The following is a 14,426-nucleotide window of genomic DNA, read 5'->3' on the forward strand; positions in this document are numbered from 1 at the left end:
TGTCCTAGCTAAAACTCCAAGTGTGCTGTTGAATGTAAGTGGTAGGAGCATGCATTCTTTATTGCTGAAATAAATTCATAATAGTTTACCATTAAATGTGAAGTTTGCTGTAGATTTTATTTCTTTGTTTTGGAAATCTCTCGACTAGCTTAATAGCATATATATATATATATGCATATATATATATATATATATGCCTTTATTCTATTCTATTTATTTATTTATTAGTGCTGAGGATCAAACCCAGGGCCTTGCGCATGCTAGGTAAGCACTCTACCACTGAGTCACAACCCCAGCCCTAATAGCATTTACTTCTGCTCCCAGTTTTCAAGAGGTTTTGTCTTTAAAGAAAATTGAATTTCAAAATATTCTTGTTTGATATCTTTTGTTATCATAGAATTTTTCTTCTGTATTTTGTTAACTGTGAATTTTATTGTTTGATTTCCAAATATTAAAACAAAATCAAATTATCATGGTAAAATTAACTGAGATATGATTGTTATTCCTTTTCATATATTGCAAGATTTGATTTGCTAAGGTTTTGTTTGTAACTTGTACATCAAAGTAAGATTGACTGCATTTTTTCTTCTTTTTTTGTCTTAGTCACCCTTGCATTATATCAAAGGTGAAATGCCTAAAAGTTTAGAAAAGAGCTGAGGGTTATTTCTTGTTTATTCTCTAGAAAAACTTGAGTAGGATTGAAAATATTACTTCTTCAAATAATTTTTAAATGTCTACTGGATTGTTCTTTGCCAGGGTAGTTCCTACTATGAAGTCAATTTCTATAGGACATTAAAAACTATCCTTATTTTCTATTTCTTATGCATTAACATTCATAAATTGTGTTTTTATTTATTTCCCATAGCATCAGAAGTATCATTCTTCATAATGTGATCCCATGATCTTATGACAGTATAGTGTAACGTCTACAGAAATATGCTTCATATTGGCAAATTGTGTTTGCATATATTTAAAAATATTTCAGTACATATTTGAATAAACATTCTGATAATTAATTTTGGTGGTCAACTTGACCAGATTAAGGGACATTTAGAGAACAGATAAAGCATACTTTGGAATGTATCTGTAAAAGTGTTTCTGAGTGGGCAAGTTCTATCTTGAATGTGGGTGTCATTGTCTGGGGATCCTGGTGGAATGAAAAAAATGCAAAAAAGGAGGATGCTAGCTCTCTTTCACACCAGACCTTTTTTCAGCTGTTATCAACCATGAACATCAGACTCCAGGTTCTTCAGCCTTTGAGCAGACTTATGGCAGTGGCAATCCTTATTTGAGACTGGGACTGGGGTTGCATCATTGGTTTCTTTTTCATTCTGAGGCTTCCAGCTTCTTGGACTGAGCAGCTCTGATATTTTTGGCTCTCCAGCATGAAGATGGCCATCCATGGACCTATCTGCGTTTGTTCATGTGAAGCAATCTAATAAATCCCCTGTTATAATTAGGTATATTCTGTTGGTTCCATTCCTCTCAAGAACTATTACAAATATGCATTCTGAAGTTCATGTATAGTTGATATATTCTGAAGTTCAAATGTAGCTCAGTCTATATGTGAACTTGACCAACATACATAATCTCCTACAAAAATGTGGATTATATCTGCTTGTTTCATCAGTTACTGTGAGAAATATATAAAAGTCACCAATAATCAGTGATCATTTATTTTTGGCATTTGTCAATTTTTGCTTTAGATAATTTGAAACTATGTATGCTGTCAGTATAAATAAACTAGGAGTTATTACATCTTACTTTTACACTCTGTTGACAGCCAGGAAACAGAAAGAGGGGAGACAGGGTAGGAATTAAAACTTTAATCATTATGAAATAGCAATCTATTTCTTATAGTAATTTTTGCTGAAACATTACAAAGTATCTGATATTACTAGGTCTACATTATCTTTCATTTTGTTATAATAAATGTGTCTTTATTGTACTACATAAAGTTGGGGATTTTTCCAATGAAATGTGACTTTTCAGAGGAGTATTTAAGTTGTTCAATTTTTGTAAATCATATAATTTAAATGTTTCTAAGTTTATGAACAGATTCAGACAAAAATGACATGATTGTAGTTATAAAAAGATTAAAAATATTATCTATGTTAAAACTTAATAGCAAAGTTATAATTAGCAATTAGTGAAGGAAAAAGACAAATAGAGAAAAATATTTTCACCTCAAAAGTATGATGAATATCATGTTCCCTAATATTTCCTTCTTCAATTAGCAAGTTTTGTAAATTGACATTTCAAGCTATTAATTCATTCCCCAAGTTCTGAGTTTTCCTTTGGCATTTCTTCCCTTTGGCATAATGAAATTTCTTCTACATTTCCTTTAGTATAATTCTCTAGAAGGAAACTGTCCTGTTTTACTTTATATTCAATATTTTTTCTTTCTCCTTCAATTTTGAAGAATTCTTTCACTGGGTTGTTAGATTTTCTTTCATTTTTCACTTTAAAGACAATGTGTCAGTATTTTCTTGAAGATATGATTTAAAGGGGTTTGCCTCCTGCAAACAATGTGTCTTTTTTTGGCTCTTTTCAATGTTTTTTTCATGATTTTCAACATTTTCAGAGTACTGGGCCTAGTTTGTGTGCCTGTATCTCTCTCTATCTCTAGCTTGCTCATTCTCTTTGTCTGTCTGTCTGTCTCTCTCTCCCCCCCGCCCCACCCCCCGACGTGTATGTGTGTGTGTGTGTGTGTGTGTGTGTGTGTGTGTGTGTGTGTATGGTGTTTTTACTCATCAGGGTTCACTCAGAATTATAAATCTGTAGATTTATACCTCTAATGTAGATAGGGATGTTTTTGCCCATTACCTTTGGGAACCTTTTTCTGTTAATTTTCCTCCTCCATTCCTTTGGGGAATGCATTTACCCATATGCCAGACCTTTTGAACCTGTCTGACAAGTCTATGAAAATCAGTTTATTTTCTCAAAATGTTTTCAGTCTATCATCTTATTATTAGATAATGACTATCAATCCATCCACATAGAGAAATTCCAGCCCACATTTGTTTGCATAAGTAATGTTTAATTAGAGCTTATCCATAGACTTATTTATATATTTCTATGACTACTTTCTCCCTACAAAAGCAGAGTTCAGTTGTCTTGACCCCTTTTAGAAAAGTCTGATGATCCTGATCTCTCTTCGAGGCTGCTGACATTTCTTTGCATCATTTCTTTCCTCTATTAAGCTTTTCCAGTGAATTTTTCAGATTTTTTAATTCTTTAGTTCCAATATATACATTTGTCCTTTAAAAATATTTTAGATATTTTCTTTAATATAAACCTGGTTTTTCACTCACTGCAAGCATAATGTCCTTTACATTTGCATAGGAACTGTTTTAAGTCTTGACTGATAATTGCAACATTTAGTGCACCTCAGAGTTGTCATCTGCTTAATTTTCTCTTGAGAATGAGTAAGATTTTGCTAATTTTTCTTATGTCAAGTAATTTTATAGCATATCATGAGCATTGTGAGTTTTATGTTCTGGATATTGACCTATTCCTCTGAAGGAATGTGATATGCCTGTTTCACCAATTGCCTTACTTAGACTTAAACTACAAACTCTGAGCTGCCTTTGATAGATGCAGTTCGACTCATGCCTCAGTTCCTTAAGGTGCAGCTGTGATTTCTTTGTGTGGGGAGAGGGAGGGGTGTTTATCCTATACTGTATGGTCAACCACATACTTGGGGAAAGTGTGAACAAAGAATAAAGACACTTCTTCAGTTAGTGCTCTCAGGGAATTTGTTCCTACTTGGTGGCTATGGTCACCCTAGGGTCTGTTCTTTACTCTCCTAGTCCAAAGAGAGAACAGTGTATTTTCTGCACTGCATTGACTTCCTTAGATACACTAACAGATTTATTTTAATGTCTCTATATATTTACTCTATTACCTGAAATCTCTGTGGCTGTTTTTGTCACAAAGTATCATTTTTTAATTTTCTGAATCATCATTGCGTATAAAATTTTAAAAATAATTGGGGTTTTAAGACAATATTTCATTCATTTACAGACAATTTATATTTGCAACATGTAGTAAGTGGGTAGAAACAAAATCTTAATCACTTTTAAAACGATTTCAAGGGATGGGGTGCAGCTTAGTGGTACAGAGCTTGCCTAGCATGTATAAGGCCCTGAGTTCAATCCCTAGCACTACAAAATTCAAGGGCCAGGAACATTTGAAGCTGGACTTCATCCCTTGTGAGCCTAGCTTCCAATCCATTCTTGTTACTCACTCTTAAGTATAGTTTTCTCCTATAGGGTCTTCTACCTGTTGTTTCTTAGGACCTGAACCCTAAGGTTTCCCCCATTTAGTCTCCAAAGTCTTTCCAATGCTCACCTCAGTTCCTTGGTCTCCAAGGTACCTCTTCAGATCCAACAGATATGCAGGGAGAAATGAGGCCTTACATGCTTCATCTTCTCTCTGGGCCTCCAGCTTCTTTCCGAATTTGGTGATTCTGCTCTGCCCTGGCAGACTTCTTCAATGCCTACAGACAGAATTTTAGTGGTTTTAGCTTTTGTATAAGAGCTGAAAAAAGATTCTAATTTCTTCACTTAGCTAACAGATTGTTCTAGGATTCCAGATGTCATACACTATTTACATGTTAAAGTCATTTCTTCCACACACACTTTTGATTACCCTTTCTTTTCTAAATACTTTTTCACTTGGATTCTCAATGACTTGTCTTCCTCCTCCTCTTCCCTCTCTGGCTCCCCTGGTACTGAGGATTGAGCCCAGGAGTGCTCAAACACTGAGTCCCATTCCCAGCCCTTTTACTTTTTACTTTGAGACAGGGTCTCACTAAGTTACTCAGGGCCTCATTAAGTTACTGAGACTGGCTCTGAACTCACAAACCTACTGTCTCAGCCTCCAAGCCATTGGGATTATAGGTGTGCACCATCACACCCAGCTCATTTTCTCATTTTCCTACCATTGTTTTTTTCTTCTTTTTAAATCTCCTTGGTTCTTTCTGGTGCTTTTTCCTCTGCACACCTTTTAAACAGTGAGATTCTCCATGTGATAGTCTTGAGTCTTTTCCTCCTGTCTTCCTGCTCTTTCTCCAGGTGTCACACCAAGTTTCTAGGTTATCCACCATGTCTAATTTGAATTCTCCTAAATTTTCATTTTGAGCCCTGATGAATCTTTTGATGATCAGTCATGTATCTAATGGTCTACTCAACACTGTTTACTAAAATTGCCAAGTTTATTCTTCCTGAAGCAGAGATTTTAAAGCCAGATTCTGTGGTTAAATCTTATATGTCATTTTAAAGACTTGGAAAAATAGACAATATACTTATTTCTTTATGTTAGTACATTTGCAAAATGGGAAAATAATTGTGCCTAACATAGCATTTTTTTGAAGATTAAGCAAGCTATTATGCAAAAATCAGTTTAAAAATTTCTGTGACTCTAGTAATAATTATAATGTTCACTACTATTAATGTCATCACTATTTCCTTACGGGTTTAGGACATATTGGGTACTACTGGATCTCTGCACCATAACATTCAATGCATGGACATATGTTTCAAAGTATAACCTAATTTACAAATTTTAACTATATCTACCTTACTATCTTTTACCTCCCAACTGGACAATTGCAATTTGTCCTCATTAAGTCTCCTGCTTCCATCCTTGCCTTATAACTTTTTTATTCTACACACTAGCTATCTCTTTTAAAATGTAAACCAGTCACTTTAAACCTCCCCTTTACACCTACTAAGCTCATTTGACATGGGTCATGTAGTCTCCACCAAGTTCCCTCAACCACAAGGTTGCAGATGGTTGAGGAACTTGGTGGAGACTACAACCAAGAGTCTAGGATCATTAAACTTGCTGTTCTTTTCCTGATAAAAGGAAAATAAGGTGTTTCCTCCTCAACTCATACCAAATAAATCTCAATTCTCTAGACATAAACTGTATATCTTACATTTAAATTCAATTCTGACATTACCAAGAGTTAATATAGACCCCACAGGTCAGTGGCTCAGTCATACAAGCCTGTCCATCACTTCAGATGAAACTCAACAAGTGGCTGTCTCCAAGTTACCCACACTTTTGTTCAATATACCTATACCTTGGGGTTTCCCATGACCACCTCATTGTGTTCTATAATGTGCTGTCACAGCTCACAGTAGGGAACACTTGACTTATGTTGCAAGTGTATTACAAAGAATACAACCCAAGAACAATATCTTTTTTACCAGCCCCCATGCTAATCCACCTAAGCCTTTCTATCACAAGATATCTATCTAGTTGCCATACACAGGTACTATAACTCTGGAGAATCCAAGTGACTTAGAAGCTCTTGTGTTAGGAACCAAGAATTAAGAGCAAACAAAAGATGCTCTTAAAAGCTCAGAAAATTAGAAAGGTTTTAGCAGCACTGTGTCAGGAACTGGAGGCAAAGATTAATTATATATAATTCTTATTATATCTCATCCAATATATTCTTCCAATACCATCACTGGATCTTCACATTTCAGATATTCTGGTCTCTACTTAAGTGGCACCCCACACACACTTGGGCACACTCCCACTAACTATGCTATCTGAAACACCTTTCCTGCATCCAAGTGTACCATTTAATTTACTTGGTGGCTACTTCGTCTCCTGTTTTTTAATTGTTGATCTTTCCCCACTAGAAGATAATTTCTACCAAGGGGAGGTTATATATCTATTCTTGTGGCTCCAATATCTAGAATAGTGTTAATATGTATCAGGTACTCAGTAAATATACTTTTAATTAAAAAAGGCCTAAGAGTAAGTTGGGTTTAATTTTTTTCTAAAATTATACAATCCATATACATTTTAATAAGATGTATGAACTCAGTAGATATCTGGTACAAGGACACACAGTTGGTAAATAATGAATTTAAATTAATTATAAATATTAATTTCTCTGCCTCCTACTCCAAGCAATATTTTGCTCTTGTCATTGAAGGATGACTAAGACTTACATGTACAGAAATAAAATTAGAATTACTAAAGTAAGGATAAATATAAATTCTAAAATCCATGGGAATTTTTCCTATTCACAGGAAAAAAGGAATATATTTAATCAATATGTATGTATGTGTGTGTATATATATACACACACACACATATATATATAATATATAAGACATAGTAAAGCTTTAAGCTCTTTGAAATATTAACTCAGCCCTCATAACAAACATATGATCTTATGTTCCTATTTTACATATGATGAAACTGAAGACTGATTCCTTTAAGTATCTTGCTCAAGATTCCTAGGGTGATCCCATGAAGTAGTATGTAAAAGAGGATATATAAACAGGACTCCAATCAGAAAGATTTTCTTAGCTTAGAAACACAACATTGATTATGAAAACTTAAGAGAAAATAGGAAAAATGCATTCAAATGAGTTTTTGTAAAGTTTTATCCAAGCAAAAATCACTACAGAGAAATAACTTGTTATTGTACTCAACTGTTCTTATTTGTAACAAGTGTAAGTGCTTGATTCTATTTTACCCATCAACAAACCTATGGAAGGATCAGGACAGTCGAGAGCCCAGAGGTGAAACAACTAAACTTCAGTTCTAACCCATAAGCTGCTATACACTAGATGAGAGAGGAAGATACAAGGAAATCAAGCATAGATTCTCCCCTTTTAAGAAGCCATAAAAAATGAGGCCAATGTACAGATACATATTTTGATGTAAATGCTGACACAAAGATACAGGATTCACATTGCATGGTGATTCAAGTTCAATTCTGCTGTGGTCAATTAAAGGAGCTCTGAGGGGACATTCAAAGCAGTCAAGGCTTACAGTGTAAATCATGTTAGCAAAGTTTGGGAGTTGAAGACATATTGTGCATTTTAGAGATGGAACCTAGTGAAGTGGGAAAGTTGCATCTGTCATGAGAGCCAAGATCAGAGAAGGGGTGTGGCTTTACCTGTCATCTAAGATCTGTAGATTACACTCAATAAATAAGAGGAAAACAACATAAATCTACAAACCAGTATTCATAAATAAATAAATCAATAGTTCCTCTGCACCTTATTCCTCCATCTAAACCTTAATTGGCCTCATATGACGCCAAAATGAATCATTAGAGCAATATTCACATTATAGTTTCATAAAAGAAACTATAATGTGACCAATTCAATCACTCTAAAATTTTCTCTAAACTCCCATGTTTGGGCAATATTTAAATAATCTGCAGGTACTCAACCTCATTTCACAACCAGTTTGTTTACACTGGATTAAAACAGGGGAGGGAAAACATAAGATTTCCAATATTGAATGTACTCAATGCAGTGCCCTATAGTATTGTCATAAGTTTTCAGGTGGAACCTCCTGGGATCACTTTCTTCATTTATGCATACAACTAGTAAGTATAGAGTCAAGCAAGGTTCTGTCTACTGAGAAGTTTATCCACTATTATCTACAATAGGATTGAAAAGGCAAGTTAACAAGTCAAGAGAGGCCACAAAGCAAGATCATGCACATAATGCACAGAATTCTAAAGTCATGTTTATAAAGATTTTAAGTGACTGAAGGAAAGGGCTCAAACACATGATGCAATTAAGCTAAATTTAAGCAACTTTAAGATAAGTGTATAGCAGATAAGATGTCCGGCTGTGCTTGCCATTGGATTATTGAGCTTGCTTTTGGATTAGCTGTGCCATGTGTTAAAGGAGATCCTGGATGTTGCAAGGATTTCTAAAACATTATATATAGTAGGGTAGTGGACTCACAAAAGAGTACTTAGGGTGGAAATGATAAAACTTCAGTCCTTCAAATGGAAAAGGTTTGATGTGTTACAGCAGGAAGTAAAAAAGTTGTAACTTTAGCTTAGGGAGGATTTCCCATAGATTGGAATTCTTCTAGTTTGAATATAGATTCTGTTAAATAATGAGGTCTGGGTAGAATGTAAGCAAGAGCCACAAAACTACTTAATGGGATATTGGAAATATCTACATGGGTTGTACATTAATGTAGATGGTCTCTTCTGTGGTTTCAGATCCCAAATTCTCTTACATTATATTTCTGCATTGGTATCAGAAAGCAGGCTACTTTAATACTATGTACTACAATTAAAACACCATCAAAACATTGCTTTTCTTTTTTTTTTTGATAAATTTATTTAGCCATGTTATAAGACAAATAACTGTCTCATTTGTTTTTATTGCTTCTTTTTAGTTATACATAACATTAGGATTCATTTTGAAATAATTTAAAAATATGGAATAATTTTATCTAATTAAGTCCCCAGTACTTTCCTTTTCCCTCCCCTCCTCCCTCTCTTTGGCCTTCCCTCTATTATACTGCTCTTTCTACTATTATAGTTTTATTTTTAATTAGTGTCTGGAAAACACTGCTTTTTTCTTTTTTTGAAGATATTGGTAATCTCCCTCAAAGAGATAGCTTTACTTTACTAGCTTTTTTCTCAAAATTTGAGAACTTTGCAAACATTCTATTAGTCCATTTATTGTTTAATTTGCACAAAGAGTGAAATATTCAAATGCATTCTTTAAATTTTAGGACCATATCCTATTAAGTCACAGACACACAGTAGGGTTGAGCAAATGTTTTAACTCCCAGAGCCAGCCTAAACAAAGTGCAAACAAGAGTCCCAAGCATTTCCATTGCAGAATGATCATGAAGCCCATCTCTCCTGAAGTCTTAATCCTAATCCTAAATATTTGCTGTCCTAAATTGAAACAAAGTTATGTCTGGAATCATATTAACTGTTATTCTTCATGCTCATTATAAAGCCAAAGGGTAATTCTTCCTAGAAAAATCAATCTTTTGTGATAACATGCCATGTGTTTTTAATTAATGAAATTGCTCTCTGCTGGCAGAGTGGAAGTATCTTATCGTCACATGCTGGGGGAATTCATGCAGGGTCCTGTCTGTGCATGCTGAGCCCTGGAGCCAAAGAAAAATCTCCTGTCATTAACTTCTCTGCTTAACTAGACTACTTATTAAGAACCAAGCCATCAGTCATGCTGGATAAGCATATCAGATATAATGGACGCCAGAAGCTGATGAAATACTTTGGCTAGAGCAATGACCAGTTTTGTTATTATAAGTTGTGGTTTATCTCCAGTGCAGAGGGGGGAAAAAGTCATTTATTATTGCTCAATATGCTTGGGCAAATTTGACTGTCATCTAAATCCAGTGGTAGAAAAGAGGACTTTTATTTATTTGTTTGTTTCATTTTAAATTGGAAAAATAGTCTTTTGGTTGAGGAGCAATAGGAAGAAGTCTGGCTTCATGGAGGACACTCACTGGGGTGAGTCACATCTTTTTTATTTGCTCTAATAGTTGGAACAAGTCACCTACCTTCTTCAAGACCCTCTTAGAATAAGAGTTCCCACCTCATAATGAATACACAAGATAAAGTATGAAAATACATTGTGGGCTATAGAGATAATGCATTGTTATTTCTTCTTGAAATGATAATAATTATTTTATAGTGACAGACTCCACTAATGTAAAAGCTGGAAATAAACATTCTTAAATATTCCTAAAGAGAGAGTACAACCAAAGTCAAGCAAGGTTCTGTCTACTGAGAAGTTTACCCACTTCCAACTAACAAAGTTGCAGAGAGAAACTTCATTAATTACAAACTTAGGAATTTGTAATTCCTAAATTTCAGGTATTTGGTTCTCAGTCTGATCAACAAAGCCTCCTTTTTTTCCCATCAGAATGGAGCCAAAAATAAATGCATGAAATACAAGGAATTTTCTGAAAATGGGGATGGAGATGTATTTATTTTTCAGAAAGCACTTCCTGAAAACATTCATAACTATGGAGCCAATAAAATGATGGGTTCAGAGATAAGTACAATGGAAGGAAGGAATGATCATTGCAACACATAGTCAAACACCCTGAAGTTACTCTTCCTTGTATTAATACACAAATTTGATTAATAATAAAAGACTCAAAATAAAAGTTCCTTGCTGTGTTATGCAATACCCAGCAACTGAGCAAAGAAATTTAAAGTAAGGACATTTAAAGCAACATGAAATCAAACTAATTATTTTTAATCATATAAATATAGCCCAAGTTGACTCATTGGAAAAGTAGGATAACTTCATAAGCATTGAATATTCTTACAAGGTTTGGAGGATTAAGTTGATGTGGATCAGTGGTTGAATGCCCCTGAGTTCAATCCTTGGGAAAGAAAGAAAGAAAGAAAGAAAGAAAGAAAGAAAGAAAGAAAGAAAGAAAGAAAGAAAGAAAGGAAGGAAGGAAGGAAGGAAGGAAGGAAGGAAGGAAGAAAGGAAGGAAGGAAGGAAGGAAGGAAGGAAGGAAGGAAGGAAGGAAGGAGAGAAAGAAAGAGAGAGAGAAAGAGAAAGAGAGAGAAAGAAAGAGAGAAAGAGAGAGAAAGAAAGAGAGAGAGAGAGAGAGAGAGGGAGGGAGGGAAGGAAAGAAGGAAGGAAAGAAAGAAAGAAAGAAAGAAAGAAAGAAAGAAAGAAAGAAAGAAAGAAAGAAAGAAAGGAAAAGAAAAGAAATGATACATACAGGAAAACAAGTGCTCAAACTTATGAACAATTCTTAATACATGCAAATGGCAACCAAAGGTAAAATGAAGAAAGAACCTCAAAATGAAGGTCAATGTAGGCTTGTAAGATCATTCATTAAGACCTTGGAAAGACATAAGTAAGTGCCTCACTGATTATTTCAGAGAAAAAGAACTGATAATATAAAGTTTGAGCCTCTAGGATTCTACCTGTTAAAAATATGTCCTCTAGGGCTGAGGTTGTGGCTCAGTGATAGAGCATTTGCCTCACATGTGTGAGGCACTGGGTTCAATTCTCAGCATCACATATAAATAAATGAATAAAATAAAGGTCCATCAACAACTAAAAAATATATATTTAAAAAAATAGGTCCTCTAAGAAGTTTACAGGGCCTGGCCCTCCTACCATGATCATTCAGGAAGCCAGATTAGGGAGGATCTTATCTCAGAGACATTTGTGATTGGGCACCTGCTATGTGGAATACACTTAGAACATGTGAGAGGCGCCTGCGGGGAACGTGGACCGGACCCACTAGGACAGGTCCGGCGGCCGGCTGAGGGGCAGGCCCGTCCCCTCCCCCAGTGTCTGCAAGGTAGGCGGGACTGTGAACACTGGCAGATCGGGCCCAAAGCCTGCTGAGGGGCGGAACCGGCCCCTCACCCAGTGCCTGCAAGCTAGGCGAACCTGCAACCCACGGGCGGGCGGGTCAGGCCCAGCAACCAGCCAAGTGACAGAGCAGCTACACGCGCCTGCGGGGAACGTGGACCGGACCCACTAGAACAGGTCCGGCGGCCTGCTGGGGGGCAGGCCCGTCCCCTCCCCCAGTGTCTGCAAGGTAGGCGGGACTGTGAACACCGGCAGATTGGGCCCAGGGGCCTGCTGAGGGATGGAAACGGCCCCTCCCTCAGTGCCTGCAAGCTAGGGGAACCTGCGACCCATCGGGAGGTTAGGCCCAGCAACCTACGGAGTGACACAGGTGCCCCTGGCGCCTGCTGGGTAGGCGGACCTTTGACCGACCAGCAGAGCAGACCTAGGGCCTGCCAGCGTGGTAGACAGATCACACTAATTGGAGGAGGATCACAGCCACTACCTGCCCTGCAAGGGTGATTTATCAACTACACAAGAGCAATATAAATAAATAGAGGGAAAATATCAAAGACACAACAATTTCACCAAGCAGAAAGAAACGCCAGCAGTATGAAATGACAAGGAAAGAAAGGACCACAGGCAATGCAGGTCAACTCAACTTTAGAAGAGGTAATAGCTGCAACAGATGGAATGTCAGATAGAGAGCTCAGGACATACATGCTTCAGATGATCTGGAGTCTCAAGGAAGACATGAGACAGCAAAATCAGACAATGAAAGATCACATTGACAAACAAATCCAGGAAGTAAAAGATCAATTTCACAGGGAGATAGAGGTAATAAAAAACAAACAAATAGAAATCCTAGAAATGCAGGAAACAATAAACCAACTTAAAAACTCAATTGAGAATACTACCAGCAGAGTGGATCACTTAGAAGATAGAACATCAGACAATGAAGACAGAGTATTTCAACTTGAAAAGAACATAGACAGCTCAGCAAGTCTACTAAGAAACCATGAGCAGAAAATTCAATAACTATGGGATAATATCAAAAGACCAAACTTAAGAGTCATTGGGATACAGGAAGGCACAGAGCTCCAAACCAAAGGATTAAGCAATCTATTCAGTGAAATAATACAAGAAAACTTCCAAGACTTGAAGAATGAGACAGAATCCTAAATCCTAGAAGCCTACAGGACGCCGAATGTGCAAAATCATAAGAGATCCACACCTAGACACATTATAATGAAGATGTCCAACATACAGAATAAGGAGAGAATTTTAAAAGCTACAAGAGAAAGGAAGCAGATTACATTTAGGGGTAAACCAATCAGGATAACAGCTGATCTCTCAACACAGACTCTAAAAGCTAGAAGATCCTGGAATAACATATTTCAAACGCTAAAAGAAAATGGGTTCCAACCAAGAATCGTGTATCCCGCGAAATTAAGCTTCAGGATGGAAGATGAAATTAAAACATTCCACGACAAACAAAAGTTAAAAGAATTTGCAGCTAGAAAACCATCTCTTCAAAAAATCCTTGGCAAAACACTACAGGAAGAGGAAATGGAAAACAACAATGAAAACCACCAGTGGGAGGTAGGACAGTAAAGGGGGGAAAATAATCAAAGAGGAAAACAAATCAGGTTTAATAGCATTAATAAACAAACTATGGCTGGAAGAACAAACCATATCTCAATAATAACCCTAAATGTTAATGGCTTAAACTCACCAATTAAGAGACACAGGCTAGTTGAATGGATCACAAAACAAGACCCAACAATATGCTGCCTGCAGGAGACGCATTTGATAGGAAAAGATATACATAGACTGAAGGTGAAAGGTTGGGAAAAATCATATCACTAATATGGACTGCGGAAACAAGCAGGAGTGTCCATACTCATATCAAATAAAATAGATTTCAAGCCAAAGTTAATCAAAAGGGATAGAGAGGGACACTACATACTGCTCAAGGGAACCATACACCAACAAGACATAACAATCATAAATATATATGCCCCAAACAACGGGGCTGCTATGTTCATCAAGCAAACTCTTCTCAAGTTCAAGAGTCTAATAGACCACCATACAATAATCATGGGAGACTTTAACACACCTCTCTCACCACTGGACAGATCTTCCAAACAAAAGTTGAATAAGGAAACTATAGAACTCAATAATACAATTAACAACCTAGACTTAATTGACATATATAGAATATACCACCCAACATCAAGCAGCTACACTTTTTTCTCAGCAGCACATGGATCCTTCTCAAAAATAGATCATATATTATGTCACAGGGAAACTCTTAGTCAATATAAA

The sequence above is a fragment of the Urocitellus parryii genome, chromosome 3, assembly GCF_045843805.1.
Source record: "Urocitellus parryii isolate mUroPar1 chromosome 3, mUroPar1.hap1, whole genome shotgun sequence".
NCBI classification, from domain to species: Eukaryota; Metazoa; Chordata; class Mammalia; order Rodentia; family Sciuridae; genus Urocitellus; species Urocitellus parryii.